Source organism: Phoca vitulina, unplaced genomic scaffold (assembly GCF_004348235.1).
Source record: "Phoca vitulina isolate PV1807 unplaced genomic scaffold, GSC_HSeal_1.0 scaffold3, whole genome shotgun sequence".
NCBI lineage: Eukaryota > Metazoa > Chordata > Mammalia > Carnivora > Phocidae > Phoca > Phoca vitulina.
Window position 1 is genome coordinate 52,054,059 of NW_022589706.1, and position 13,625 is coordinate 52,067,683.

Genomic DNA, 13,625 nt, shown 5'->3' on the forward strand with positions numbered 1-13,625 from the left:
AATAAATTTTTGTTGTTTAAGCCAAAAAAAAAAAAAAAAAAATCAATTTCCTACTACTTGAGAGAAAGTTGACCTATGTAAATTGAAGAATATTTATGGGTTGGAACATTCAATCGTCTAAATATGTTAATCTGAAATTGAGCAATGGGTCTGCTGTGGTCCTACACACACACACACACACACACACACACACACACACACACACACACACACACTGGAATATTATGCAGCCATCAAAAAAATGAAATCTTGCCATTTGCAATGATGTGGATGGAGCTAGAGGGTTTATGCTAAGTGAAATAAGTCAATCAGAGAAAGACAAGTATCATATGATTTCACTGATATGAGGAATTTGAGAAACAAGACAGAGGATCATAGGGGAAGGGAGGGAAAAAATGAAACAAGACGAAACCAGAGAGGAAGACAAACCATAAGAGACTCTTAATCTCAGGAAACAAACTGAGGGTTGCTGGAGTGGAGGGGGATGAGAGGGATAGGTGGCTGGGTGATGGACATTGGGGAGGGTATGTGCTATGGTGAGCGCTGTGAATTGTTTAAGACTGATGAATCACAGACCTGTACCTCTGAAACAAATAATACATTATATGTTTAAAAAAAATTAAAAATGCTAATAGTAGATTCAGCAGAATTGGGAAAGCAACTGAACAAAAAGATTTGGGTAGAATTAAAGTGTGTGGAGTCAGTGATTTCAAGGGACATGGGCAAGTTACCAGGACCTTATAAAAACAGGCAAAATAAGAAGACTCTGCAGATTGTCTGCATTCTTACAAGGGTGGAACTAACCAACACAGTTGGAGTTTGATCTAAAAGAGTTAGAAGGTCCAACTCTGTGACTTTAACCATAGAATTCATTTTCATAATAAATATAGAATGTAGAGCATGTGAAAATGAAAGTCATTTGAGGCAAGTACAGATGTCTAGTGATATCTCTCTTGGATGAAGTTCTGGAGAGGTTCATGGGAAGGGTTTATGTAACAAAGAATGAGGTAATTAAAAGATTTTTAGTTAAGAATAAAAGGATTAAATCGAGGCTAGGCTCTTAAGAACTTACAGATTTCGGGGCATCTGGGTGGCTCAGTCGTTAAGCCTCTGCCTTCGGCTCAGGTCATGATCCCAGGGTCCTGGGATCGAGCCCCGCATCGGGCTCCCTGCTCCGCGGGAAGCCTGCTTCTCCCTCTCCCACTCCCCCTGCTTGTGTTCCCTCTCTCGCTGTCTCTCTCTCTGTCAAATAAATAAAATCTTAAAAAAAAAAAAAAAGAACTTATTACCATATTGCAGACCTGTTTTATCATTTGTGAAATTTGGACCTAGATAATCTAGAAAAGAGATTAAATATTTACTTATCCACTTTGCCTTCTCTGTGCTGATCGATTGTTTCATGGAAGGAAATACTTTGCGTGTGAGAGCGTGCATGAGCCTGTGCAAGCGCACATGGAAGGGGAGGGGCAAAGGGAGAGGGAGAGAATTTTTAGCAGGCTCTACACCCAGCACAGAGCCCAACATGGGGCTCTACCTCACCACCCTGAGATCATGGCCTGAGCTGAAATCAAGAGTTGGGCACTTAAAGGACTGAGCCACCCAGGCACCCCTCATGGAAGGAAATCTTAAACAGAGTAGATTTTAAATAAAACCTAACATTTATCATATTAAAAAAGTAGTTGTCTAAAGTAATACAACTTACTTTTTTTCTTTTATGGATCATGTTTTTGGTGTTGAATCCAAGAAATCTTTGGCAAACCAAAGTCACAAAAATTTTCTCCTATGTTAAAACATTTTTAAAGTTTTAATTTTTACATTTAGGTCTATGATCCATTTTGAGTTACTTTTTATATTTGGTGCTAGGTATCAAAGTGAATTTTTTGCATATGGATATCTAATTTTTAAACACAATTTGTTAAAAAGAGCATTATTTCTCCACAGAATTTTATTTGTACTTTGGTAAAAAAAATTAGTTGAACTTATATTTGTCAGTTTATTTTCTCTGTTTCATTGATCAACTTATCTGTGTTATATCAATACCACATTGTCTCAATTACTGTAGATTTATTATATCTTGAAATTGGATAGTATTAGTCCTTCAACTTTGTTCTTAAAGTTATTTTGGTCATATTAGGTCTTTTGTATTTCCAAATGAATTTTAGAATCACTTTGTGATTCTAAAAGTGCTTGCTGGGTTTTTTGGGGGTTTTTTGTTTGTTTGTTTTAGGATTGAATTGATTATATAGATAAATTTAGGGACAGTTGACATCTTCACAATATTAATTCATGAATGTAGTACATCTCTCCATTTAAGTATTTTATCATTTCTTTTTAACAATGTTTCGTGGGTTTGGGTGTGCATATATTGTACATCTTATCAGATCTATTCCTAAGTATTTCACATTTCTCAATGTTGTTATGCATGATGTTTCTCAAATTTCAATTTCTAGTTATTTGTTGGTAGTGATAGAAATAAAATGGATTTTTGTATAGAATTGCTGTTTACACCTTATAAATATGCTAATTAGCTTTAGTAGCTTATTTGTAGATTCCATTGGATTTTCTATATATCCAGTCATGTTGTCAGTAAATAGTTTCTTTCCAATATGAGTATCTTTTTTCCTTTGTCTTGCCTAATTGCACTGACCATATCTTCTAGTACAGTGTTGAATAGAACTTGCCTTGTTCTGATATTAGGGGGGCAACTTTCAATCTGTAACATTAACTGTTAACATTAAGTGATGAGAGTATTTCATTTGAGAAACTTGTGTTCCTAGTTTGCTGAGAATTTTTAAAAAAAATTTGGGATAGGTAGTGGATTTTATCAAATGCCTTTTCTGTTAAGATGATTATATGGCTTTTCTTTCAAAATTTGTTTCTATGGCAAACTACATTGATTTTCAATGTTAAACCATTCCTTAGATAAACCCCATTTGGTCATTTGGATGAAATGCTCTTTTTGTACATTGATGAGTTTGATACACTAAATATTATTAAATTTTTGTATTTATGGTCATGATTGATATTACTCTATAGTTGTCTTTGCGTGTAATTACTTTGTCTAATTTTGGTATTAGCATTATAAAAGCTGACCTCACGAATGCGTTGGGAAGTATGACCTCCTCTTTATTTTTGGAATGAGTTTTTGCAGATTTGGTTTTATTTCCTTCTTGAACATTTGGTAGAAATCACCAGTGAAGTCATCTGAAGTTTTCTCTGTGGGGATGTTTCTAAGTACAAATTTAATTTTGTAGTTATATAGGATTATTTAGGTTATCTGTATCTTCTTGTTTAAGCTCTGGTAGTTTGTCTTCCAAGGAATTTTCCTGTTTTATCTAAGCTGTCAGATTTACTGTCATTAAGTTTTCATAATAATTATATGTTTAACATCTGTAGAATGTATAATGATGTCACCTCTTAGTCTTGATATTGTGATTTTTGCCTTTTTTCTCCTTATCTTTGTGGCTAGAAGTTTATGAATTTATTGATCTTTACAAGCCAGCATTTGATTTCAGTGATTTTTCTCTATTTTTTCCTGTCTTTTAATTTTTATCAATTACTGCTCTTTTATTTTCTTTCTTCTGCTTACTTTGGGTTTAATTTGTTTCCCCTTTCCATTTTTTTTAAATAGAAGCTTTTACCATTTTAGATCTTCTTTTCTAATAATATAAGCATTTAATGCAATAGTTTTACCTCTGATCATTGCTTTTAGAGCATCTGACAACTTCCGTTAGACTTTAAAAAAAATTAGGTCTCTCCAAAATATATTTTATTTTCTCCTATGATTTCTTTTTTGACTCGTGGATTATTTAGAATTATGTCATTTAATTTCTAAATATTGGAGAAATGTTCTAAATACCTTTCTTACTGATTTCTAGTTTAATTCTGCTGTATCTAAGAACATTACTTTTAGTTTGAAATTTATTGAGAATTCTTTTATGGCTTAGAATATGTTGTGTCAGGGTACCTGGGTGGAACAGTTGGTTAAGTGGTCCAGCTTGATTTCAGCTTAGGTCATGATCTCGGGGCTGTGAGGTTGAGCCCTGTGTTGGGCTCTGGGCTCTGCACTAGGCATGGAGCCTGCTTAAGATTCTTGTTCTCCCTCTGCCTGCTGGCCTCTCTCTCTCTCTCAGAAGAATGTGTTGTATTTTAGTAAATGTTTTGTGTATTGTTGAAAATATATGTTTTGCTGGATCAAGTATTCTATAATTAGTAATCAGATCAAGCTTTTTGATAGTATTATTCATGAAAATAAGATTTCTATTGTCTTCCTTATGTTTGTATCCCTGTACCTAGTATGCCTACCACCCCTTGGCTGCTTTTGAGATTTTCAAATTTTCACTGTTGTTCAGTAATTTAGGAAGTACTTCAATGTGAGTTTCTCTGTGTTTATTCTGCTTATGGTTTGCTGACCACTTTGACCAGGGGGTTTATCCTTTTCATAAAGTTTGAAACAATTTTTGGAAATTATTTTTTCAAATATTTGTCTTGTCCCCTAACCTCTCCTCCTGGATTCCATTTGTACTATATTGTCAAACATCACTGAGTACTGTTCATTTTCTCTTTTTCCTAGTTGTGCTGCATTTTGGATGGTTTCTGTCACTATACATTCAAGTTGAATGATAGTTTTCCTGGTGTTACTAATTCCACACAATATATTTTTTTATTTCAGATTTTTTTTCATTCCTTGAAATTCTATTTGTGCCCTTTAAAAAATATTTTTCCTATGTCTTTCTTTATCATGTTGATATTTCCTCCACCTTCCTAAATATTTGGAGTATATTTTTCAAAGAATTGTCAGTGTACTTTTCTTATTTTTCTTTGCTCTTTTTTTTTGTTTATAATAAATGATAAATATCAATTCAAAGATTAGGACAGAGCTAAGGGTCAAGTGTCCTACCAATCTCATCCTTCTCTTCTGACTTCTGACTCCTTTTTGATGTTGTTTTTTGTTTATTTCTTAAATTGTGGTAAAAAGCATAGCATGAAATATAATCCCTTAACAAATTTTAAGTATACAGTACACTTACCTGTATTATTACTTATGAGCACAATTATGTGCAGCAGAATTTTTTCATATAGCACAACTGAAATTTTATTTATGTTGAAGAGCAACTCCCCATTTCTTCCTCTCCCAGACTCTGGCAACCAACATTCTACTTTTGGGCTTCTACGAGTTTGACTACTTTAGCTATCTCATATAAGTGGAATCATGTAGTATTTGTTTTTCTGGGACTGGTTTATTTTACTTATTATAATGTTCAAACATTTAATCCACGTTGTTGCATATGATATGATTTTCTTCCTTTATAAGGCTGAAGGATATTCCATTGTATGTATACACCACATTTTCTTTATCCATTCATCTGTCAATGGACATTTAAATTGCTTTGCACATCTTGACTATTGTTAATAATGCTGTAGTGAACACAAGAGTATAGATACCACCTTGGCATCCTGATTTAAATTATTTTGTACAAATACCCAGAGGTACGATTTCTGGCTCATGCAATAGTTCTATTTTTAATTTTTGAGGAAATTCCATACTATTTTCCATAGCAACCACAACTTTTTCATTCCCACCAACAGTGCACCACGGTCCCAATTTTTCCAAATTATTGCCAACATTTGTTATGTATTTAATGTTTTTGATACCGTCTATTCTAATTGGTAACTGAGGGGATATCTCATTGTAGTTTTGATTTGCATTTCTCTGATGATTCGTGATATCAAGCATCATTTTAGATACCTATTGGCTATTTGTATGTTTTCTTTGTATGCCTATTCAAGTCCTTTGCCTATTTTTAAATCAGGATGTTAGTTTTTTGCTTTGTTTTTTCCTACTGTTGAGTTGTAGAAGTTTCTTAAGTATTTTGGATACCACCTTACTAGATAATGGTTTACAATTATTTTCTCCCATTATGTAGGTTGCCTTTTCACTCTCTTGATTGTTTCCTTTGCTGTGCATTTTTTTGAGACAAAATAATTATGGAATTTACCTCACAGATTCCTATGGAAAGCATCATTACCTGTTGTATATATTTTTAAAGGTTTTATTTATTAGAGAGAGAGAGAGAGAGCACAAGCAGGGGTAGCAGCAGAGGGAGAGGGAGAAGCAGACTTCCTGCTGAGCAGGGAACCTAATGCGGGGCTCAATCCCAGGACCTTTGGATCATGACCCAACCCAAAGGCAGACACTTGACCAACTGAACCACCCAGGCGCCCCTCCTGTTGTGTATTCTTATTTTTAAGACACATAGAACACAAGTGTGACAATAATAATACAAAAACTGTAAGGATCATCATTGTTCTTTGGTCACCAACAGTAACCAAACCAGTACTCAAAGTGTGGTCTGTGGTGCCAGTTTGTAGATTATTAGTTCCCAGCCCATGGCAAAGGAAGTACAGAAATTGAACATAAGCATTTACAAACTTTTATGGAAATTTGACTTAGCTGTGAAATATAAGTATCTGATTGTTTTTTCTAGAAATTTGTATTTATTGTATTTTACAAAAGTATTGATCTTAAAAGATTAAAAATTAAACTGGTCCTTCATTAGAAATAGTTTAAGAATTACTTATCTCTATCAGTTAATGTGGAGCTAATAATCTTACTTTGAAATCAATTACTAATATTTTCAGAGTATTTTTGAAAAAATTATATTGCTCTAGATTGAAATTAATTACTAATATTTGCATTATTTTCAGAGTATTTTTGAAAAAATTATATTGCTCTAGAATTACATGATATTCTTAAACTATTCTCGAAGCCCTTTATCAAAGCGATGCCCCTTTCATCTACATAGATACTTCGATACTAGACGTTCTGGTGATATAGCCAACATAGCCAACATTTATTTAAATATTCATGTGATTATAATATTGAAGACTCAAAGGACCATGATTAAATAAGGAAACTAAAAGGAATCTATTATCATGAAGTTTCTTTTTTTCTCTGAATTGTTTGGGCAAAACTCTTGAATAACATAATTATATTGCCTCAACTTTAGGCCACAGTTTTCTATTTTTGAATTTCTGATATAAAGATGTAACCTTTGATATCAAAAGGAGTCTCCAGACACTTGGCAAAGGAGTTCATTTGGCATAGTTGTCATTGCATAATATGAACAATTGTAATCTTAGTTATTTGCATTAAATTTTTGTCATATATTTAAAGGTGAACCTCTAATTTTTGCTTGAAATGTCTTTACAAATTATTCTCTGATGCAAAGAAATGAAAATATTGTGTATAAAAAGATTGCTTTTCACAGAAAGTGCAATTAAAGACAGTGAAATTTGTCAAATCTATTGGAAAAAAGTCCCAGAATTTTCTATATCATTCAGTATACCTTGGAATTATGCTATCAGCTTGAATAGTACTAAAACAGGAGCATAGATTACAAAAATGTTATTTCAGAAGTTATTCAGAGTTATAATATTCAGAAATTATACTGTAAGTAGCCAGTCCACAACTGGTTGTTAGTGGTTTGCAAAATTATAAGAAGCTTGCACTAGAACATAAATCATCACCCTGCTTAGTTCAAGAAAGTCTTGCTATGACAAACCAACATGCTTAGGGATATAGATGATTTACATTCTGACACAAACTTATTATTTCATTACAAATCAATTAAATTTTAAACAGAACAGATTTAGATTCTTGTATTTGCTAGGACTGTTTTCAGCTCTAACAGACTGATTAATTTTGGTTTCATTGAATAGGCTTTTTTGTTTTTTTAATCTGCTTCCGCAAATAACAAGAAATCCAGAGGTTAGCATTTGCTTGCTGACATTGGTAAAACTACTCAACAGATCCAAACTCCTTTCCTTCTCTGCCCTCTGCCATCCTTTGCATGCTGATCTTTTGTCCTCATATTGTCATCTATGGTAAAAGGATGTTTACAATCAAGTCAGTAAAATGCAGAACCAGCTGCATCTGAGCTTTTTATAAGGAAAGTAAAAGTTTTCCCAGAAGCGTTCTATAGCTACTCTTTTAGCTTTCACTGGACAGAACCTTGACACTTGGCATAACTAGCTGCAGGAGTAGATATGAGAAGTTTAATGTATGGCAGAAGTAAAAGTGTTTTCAGGATTGGTAGGATATAAAGGATAAGCCGGGTTATAGTGAGTTAGCATATGACTCCAAATTCTCAGTAGCTTGACATAAGTTTATTTGTTGCTTACATAAAATATGTGAGTCTGCGTGATTACTAGTGTAGCTCTCTTCTATGTGGTGACTTCACTCTCCAGGCTGCTCTGATTTTATGGCTGATGGAGAGAGGGTAACCCTCTAGTGTGCTGATGGTTTCCTGCTCTTTTAGCTGCTTATCAAAATCAGTGTGTTCACACCCAAAACAGTTTATGCCGCTTATATTTTTATGCGTCTGGTAATTTACTTAAAATCCCGTGTAATCTGATACTATATAAAAAGGGTGATTTTATTGAAACTCAGTTGAATGCTTTGGGAAGTGATAAGGTGGAGTCACTAAAATTTGGTATAAGAAACCAAGGAAATCTAAAAGGATTCTGAACTCATGTTGTTTTGTAGGTGTCCAATTTCTTGCTCCACTTAAAAAAAAAATGAAATTGGAAATTATAGACAACATATTATGAGGATCAACTATTCAAGAAAGACAGATCAGCATGGATCTCCAATCAGAGAAATTAGGTGTAAGGAAACTGCTGTGGGCTTATATCTAAAGACAAGAGGATCTCTATTGTATCTGTCAAATATTCATCACAATTTATGGTTTTGACCTTTTTCATTGAATAGTCTGTTTTCAATCTTTGTACTGTTTTGGGTTTTTTAAAAAAGATTTTATTTTATTTCATTTTATTATTTATTTATTTATTTATTTGAGAGAGAGAGAGCGCGCACACACACAGAAGGAGAGGGAGAAGCAGATCCTCGCTGAGCCAGGAGCCGGATGCGGGCTCGATCCCAGGACCCTGGGATATTGACCTGAACTGAAGGCAGATGCTTAACTGACTGGGGAGTCACAGAGACGCCCCCTTTGTACTGATTTTGAATGGTTTAATAATGGAATGGAATAGAAACAGCTTTTACCTGCTATTGTTAACTGAATCCCTTGCTGCCTTTTAAAGGAACTTTAAAAAACAAAGTCAAACTGACTCTGAACCTGATTTGCTTTTCTCTAAGACATAGAAAGTCAGAATGAGAATTGAGGCTGAAATCAATTATTGCAAAAACTAAAGAAAATTACAATAAATCATAGCTACCATTTTCTAGTATCATTATTTTTTCCCTCTTTATCACTTACATTCACTATATTCAATATGTTATCTGAATATCCAAGACTTGATGTTTGGATACCATAGTCTTGAATTCTGGTCTCTTGGCTATTCTAGGACATTTTCAGAATCATATTGAACTCCATGTACCTTCCTCTTAATGCCTAGCTCAAGAAAGTTTGCCATAGGGAATACATAATCAAAAACTTTGAGATAGATATTAACTATGAACACTGTAAACCCCTTATTTATTGCCTAGAATATCTCTCTAGGTCAAAGCCATTTGGTTGCTTTCTTCTGCCTGTTTTGTTCACAAAGACATACTATATTTCTTTGATTCCTGCCCTCTGCTACAAGTTAATATTTCTTTGACTATCTTTCTCAGCTTCTGGGTGAGATTACTATCTTCAGATATCTCTCACACTAACATTCATTTTTGTCCTATCAAAATGTAGTTTGTCAACTTTTTTTCAAATGCTCTTGTTTTCCTATGACCAGAACTCTATTTCTTCATTCATTCTTTCCTATAGTTTTCCATTAGAGATCCAGGAATGCTTAAGATTGGCTTTGAGATAAATGTTTGTGGTTCATATCATGTATGTTTCTTTGCAGCTGGTAAACACTCTTCCATCAACATTTCATTTATTCTTCACATGGTGCATTATTATCACCGTATTTTTTTAATGGAAACTGAAGGCCAGAAAGTAATAGTTATATACTCAAGGATATGAAGAGTAAGCAGAAGAATTGGGACTAAAAGCTATTCTCCTGCTTTCTCCACATTGTTACACCTGAACACCAGACTAACATGTATATAACAAGTCTCCAAAGCTCCAAAGATTTTGGGGTGGGTCACGCAAAAGGAATAAAAGCAAGACTCATCCCAGTGTTGCAGTTTGGATCCTCCATGACGAACCCCTTGGCTCACTATATTTTGCATACTTCACTCTTTTCCCTGTGACCACTTCATTCCTATTAAAAGACTCTTTTCTTGGTTAATCACTAATTTCTCTTGCATCTTTTCTATCTCTCTGTTTCCTATGTTCTTTTATTTCCTTCTCTGGCCATTTTCTAGCAATGGATAGAGAAATTTCAGATTAGGTTTTATATATGAAGCAGACAACTTGTAGAATTATGGCAGAATCTGCCAGACATACTTTTGGAAGTGAAGCTTACCCAGACAGGTCATATTAACTTACTATTTAGATCATACAATTGTTTATTGGAATATAAAAATTCACATAATGAAGAGTGGTCTGGCCATAGTTGTCAGTAAGTTTCACATTTTCAATATTTGGTTATTAGTTGATGAAGTGAATTCCTCTTAGATCCTCTTCATGAAAACCATTGTCATGAGATTTCCTGATTAAAGATCCTCGGGTCGTTTTTTTTTTAAGATTTTATTTATTTGACAGAGAGAGAGAGAGAATGAGCTGGGGAAGGGGCAGAGGGAGAGAGAGAAGCACATTCCCTGTTGAGTGGGGAGCCCGACATGGGGCTAGATCCCAGGACCCTGAGATCAAGACCTGAGCCGAAGGCAGATGCTTAACCAACAGCCACCCAGGTGCCCCTCATTTTTTTGTTTGTTTGTTTGCTTGTTTATTTGTTTTAAGATTTCTAGATTGAGTTTTTCAGGATTCACTTCTCATTCTATGACTCCTGAAGGTGTGATCAGTTTAGAGGTCCCATTTACTTAAGACACCCTGTCATTGTTAAGAATAATGGTATTGGAATGAGATCAACAGTCAGTGGTGGGGAATAGAAAGTAGCTCTCAGCAACTCCTTGTTAATGTTCTGTTCAAATGTGTTTTTGGTCTTTTTAAAATCCAGTCTATGGCAATCCTTCTCTTCCAGTGGTTCAGGCCAATTGGACCCTACTCTTTCCCCCATAAATCTAATCCCTCAACAAATTTTGTAGACTCAGTCTCCAAAATGTCCAGAATCTGCCCATTTATTGCCATTTCCACTGCTACCATCTTGGTTCTAACCTCCATCCTATCTTCTATGTATCACTGCAACAGCCTCTTAGGTGGAGGCTTCCCCTTTAGATTATTCCTGGTACAGCAGCCAGAGTGTAAAATGTGAGTCAAAACATGTTCTACTCAAAACATTTTAATGGCTTATAAGGGTCTACAGACTCTGGCCTCCACTCTGAGTTTATCTTCTATCATTCTCCCCTTGCTCAATCCATTCAAGCCATACTGGCCTACCTGTTCCCTCTTTAAGATATTATATATACTGGAGTACTTTTTCCATCCATATCCATCTAGCTGGCTCCCTCATCTTCTGCATTTCTTTACTCATACTTAGTCATCTCAGTGAGACTTTGTTTGACTGTTCAACTCAGAATTAAAACTCCTTCTCCTACACTCCCTTTCTTTGCTTTGACTTTCCAGATAGCCCTTATCACCACTAACATATTTTTTCTGTGTGTCTACTTACTGGTTTATTGTCTGTTTCCCTTACTAAAATATAAGCCATGAGAGCAAGGATTTTTGTCAGTTTCATTCACTCTCATTCCCCCCAGAACTTAAAACAGTTCTTATAAAATAATGGGCACTCAAAACAAACTAAAAAAGACAAAAACATTGGACATAGTCAATGAACATAAGAATATAATAAAGATGCACTTATTTTTGTGGTACTCTGGGATATTTTAAGTAAATGGAAAAATATTAAAAGCAAACTTATGTAGGAATGATATGCCTTCTTTATCTTTCCTTCTTTCTACCCACCCACATGAGGCCCATGGTATAATTCAATTATATTCAATAGCGGGGACTACAGATACAAACCAGCCTCTGGGTAGCACATAGACCTATACTCCTTTGACACACTGAGTCACCAGGCCACACACACTGATGGTAATTCAGCTTGGTAGAATATTGACTGTTTTTTTAAATGTGCCTTGCCCTGAATGTGACTTTAAAGAGGAGACTGACTGTCTCTTTTTGGGCTGTGACTTACTAGACCTTTTATGAATGTCAGGTCCTCTGGTAAATTAATCAAGTTCTTAACCTTTGATCTGATGAATCTATTGATACTATGGCCTTTGTATATATTTTATGCCTTATTAAACTTTGGATATATAATCTTTGCCACCACTTTCATTAAATATTAAAAATACACATATTCACAATATGATTTCCCATAGTTTTGCCTTGCATAGTTTTCCTGCTGTTTGTATAGATCTTGTTTCCATTAAATTATACATTTCAAGTGTTTAGTAATAAATACTATAACTGTTAGTATAGTTTGGAGTTATTTTTATCTTCTTTACAAAATGTAGCTGGAAATGAAGATTCATTTTTTTTCTCAAAGGTTATCTGATGATAGCCAGTTCTTTTTTGTTTGTTTTTATCTTATTTAAATTAAATTAATTAACATATAGTGTATCACTAGTTTTAGATGTAGAATTCACTTATTCATCAATTGCATATAACACCCAGTGCTCATTACATCACTTATTCATGTTAGTTGTATCTTTTAAACCACTAGATGGGGCACTGGGTGGCTCAGTAGGTTGAACGTGTGACTCTTGATTTTAGCTCTGGTCGTGATCTCAGGGTCGTGGGATCAAGCCCAAAGCCCAGCACTGGGCTCCACGCTGAGCATGAAGCCTGCTGGGATTCTCTCCCTCTCCCTCTGCCCCTCCCCACCGCCGGTCCCCTACCCAGCTTGAGTTCTCTCTTTTAAAAAAAAAAAAGCCACTAAAAGCTTATTTACATTTATAGTTTTATTCTTTTGACCTTATAGTACCATAATTTGCTTGCAAATTTCTATTGTTTTGAATACCATATAATTAATTTTTGTCCTAAACTTTTCTGGAACTCAGTCTGATGGGAAAAGTGTTCTGAATTTCTCTATAATTGTTATTACTATTGATTTATCTCTTAGTTCTATGCATGTACTCTCTAAGCTTTTTATTTTAGAAGAGTTTTTTTTAAAAGGTTTTTATTTGTCAGAGAGAGGGAGAGAGCGAGCAAGCACAAGCAGGGGGGAGCAGCAGGCAGAGGGAAAGAGCAAGGAGCCCAATGCGGAACTTCATTCCAGGACCTTGGGATCATGACCTGAGCAGAAGGCAGATGCTTAACCGACTGAGCCACCCAGCATCCTGAAGAGTTTTTGATTTACAAAAAATTATAAAAAGAGTACAGAGTTCCCATATTTCCTTAGTTTTTATCCAAGATCCCTTTTTTATTCAGGTATCCCATCCAGGGTAACTTACATTGAGTTATCATTAAGTTCTTGGCTGTGACAATTCTTAAACTTTTCTAGTTTTTTATAGTATTGACACTTATGAGGAATAATAGTCCAGTATTTTGTAGAATGTCCCTCAGTTGGGATTCATCTGATAGTTTCTCATGATTACA

General features: G+C 34.6%; 1 protein-coding gene and 1 long non-coding RNA gene across 2 annotated transcripts in view; one reads left to right on the forward strand and one right to left on the reverse strand.

The window, feature by feature from the left end:
• The window catches only part of LOC116630030, an 11,955-nt gene extending 10,859 nt beyond the window's left edge, over positions 1-1,096 (reverse strand). The window contains exon 1 of the long non-coding RNA XR_004298864.1: positions 1,073-1,096. This is a non-coding gene — a long non-coding RNA (uncharacterized LOC116630030). The remainder of the gene's footprint in view (positions 1-1,072) is intronic.
• NPFFR2 (neuropeptide FF receptor 2) overlaps positions 1-13,625 on the forward strand; it is a 280,297-nt gene that overhangs the window by 84,491 nt on the left and 182,181 nt on the right. The window lies entirely within an intron of this gene.